This window comes from Galeopterus variegatus, unplaced genomic scaffold, assembly GCF_000696425.1.
Source record: "Galeopterus variegatus unplaced genomic scaffold, G_variegatus-3.0.2 Scaffold2094, whole genome shotgun sequence".
Classification (NCBI taxonomy): Eukaryota; Metazoa; Chordata; class Mammalia; order Dermoptera; family Cynocephalidae; genus Galeopterus; species Galeopterus variegatus.
The window spans coordinates 150,790-153,127 of NW_007728205.1; the positions used below are offsets into that span (position 1 = coordinate 150,790).

A 2,338-nucleotide genomic window follows, 5' to 3' on the forward strand; every position below is an offset into this window, starting at 1 on the left:
TCTTAGTTTATATCTATTTTTCAGGATGGTTCTGGTCCTCATTTGTAATACAGTTGGGTTCATTTTTTAGTGTTAGTTTCTATCTGGTGTTCCTCTCACATCCTGATTTTTTTAAAAAAAATCTATTTTCACCCAGTGATTTGGGATGCCACCTTGTCATATACCAAGTTTCTGCATGTATTTGGGTCTGTTCTGGACTTTCTGTTATAGTCCACTGGTTGGTCCATGTATTTTGTTCATGTACCAGAACCACACGGTTTTAACCATGGAGGTTCTATAGCATGTTTTCATGTCTGGTGCAGCTAGTTACCCTCGTAGTTTTCCTTTCTCAATGTCTTCCTTGCATTCTTGCATGTTTCTTTTTCCATGTGGATGTAAAGTCTGATTTTAGTCTAAGTGGAGTGGAGACCAGAATGGGGCTGTCTCAGCGTGGACAGGGTGGCAGAGAGGTGGAGATGGATGGATTTGTGGTTGTGTGCTGCAGGCACACTCTGCTCCTGAAGCTCCAGGATTATGCTCCTGAAGCTCCAGGATTAAGCAGATGGAAAGGGAAAGGCAATCTCTCTGTCCTTATTTAAAATAATACTTCATTTACCTTGTGAGACCACCCCTCTACCTTAAATTTCCCCCCAGAATCTTTTCAAGGTTTGGATGCAGAGGGTGCCACAGGTTAAGAAGATAAATATTGCCCCTACTGCTGCCTGGGAGCCGGTCTGCTTTGGATTTAAGGCAACATTGTAGTTTTAGGCTGCTACAGAAGACACATTGTTTCCTGCTTGCTTGCTCAGCGTGAGCAGCTGGAATGTCTCCTGCTGATGGTTCCCTGCCTGCCACAGGCTCTGTGCTGGGTGCTATTCTCTCAGTCCGAACAGTGTCATCACCAAGCTCAGGTCGTGCCCCTGGCCAGCAGGTCCCACCCAAACCAGCTCCAGCCGCAGAGAACGCTGGCAGAGCAGCCCTGAGACCGTGATTTCATTCTTCTTGAGAAGTAGATGTAATTCTCCCCTGGTGATTTATTTGGGGGGTGAAATAGATGTTGCTGGAATAGAGTGAGGTTAGAAGCATGTAAATTAAAATGCTCTGTGCTTCTTAGGTTTACTCTTGCTCGTTGGGAATTCTTAACAAATAGCCGTAGTGTAGCATCACTGCTTTCTCATTTGCTCTGTTTGCCAGAACAGCTTCGCCCTTCCTGTTCTCCCACCCTGGGTCACACCTCGTAGCTGGAAACTAGCCCGCAGCCATGGAGAGCCCCTGACACAGATGAGACGTGGTGGGGCCACATTTTTTTCATCACTAAGTCAGAACGTAATTCACTAGGATGTGCTTTCTACAGCATGTCAGGAAAAGAGTTTAAGAAGAGTTTCAATCCAGTGTCATATTGTTGACATACGTGTTTGGCTTTATTTTTAAAAGAGTTTATTTTTAAAAGGACAAGACTTGATTGGCTCTCCAAGCCCTGATCTGTTCTTTTGAAAGCATCGGTCTCATTGCCTTAATTGCACATTACTCACTTGGAGATTTTTAATTCTAAGAACCAAAACAGCCATGAGCTGACTTAAGCCACAGAGGAGTTTACTGGAAGGATGCTGGAAAACACACAGAGCTGAAGGCAGAATTGAACTGCATGGGAGCCCAGGGGGGCAGGAGCTGTGCAGCTCTGCAGGGCTGCGAGGCAGGGGCTGAGGAGCCTGCTCCATGGTCACAGCCGCTGCCCACCAAGGAATCTTGTCTGCCCTCCAGTGTGAAGCTGGAGCCTGTGGTAGGAGAGGAGAATGGGGGTACACGTTAAGAAACAGTATTGCAGCAACGACGTTGGACCAGGAGAGGCAATTCCCTCAAACCAGAGTAGAGGACTTTCACTAGGAAAGGGAATACACACCCTTGAGGCTGCTGTGCTGGGCCAGACTCTGCTAGACCCACAGACCCTCCGACGCATGCCCAAAGCAGCTCTGCTCCAGAGAGGCTGTGGGTCTGTCCTTACACTGTAACATTAGGGTTCAGCACACCCTTCGCCAGCCTTATTGCAACATCTTTGGGTTTGTTCTGTGTTTCTCTGCTTTCCCATCCTTCTCCCATAACTGAATCCTGCCTGCTCTCAGATGTGTGAAGCTACTGATAGCTCACCATTTCTGCTATTTGGAAGCACAGAGTTAACTAAATCTTATTACATTATCTTAAACACAGAGTTAACTAAGTCTTATTACATTCTCTTAAATTTGCAGGGCTTCATAGCAGATATATCATCTTTTTTGAAGCAGGTGCCCCTCTGTGTGTGCATCTCATGCTATTTTTCCGTTCCAGGGCCCACTGCTCCTGTCCTTTGAGGAGGATGTGCAGC

At 46.5% G+C, this 2,338-nt stretch overlaps 1 protein-coding gene across 1 annotated transcript in view; it reads left to right on the plus strand.

Moving 5' to 3' along the window:
• Window positions 1-2,338, plus strand: part of C2CD2 (C2 calcium-dependent domain containing 2) — a 61,987-nt gene that overhangs the window by 14,095 nt on the left and 45,554 nt on the right. The gene's annotated exons all lie outside the window — the stretch shown is intronic.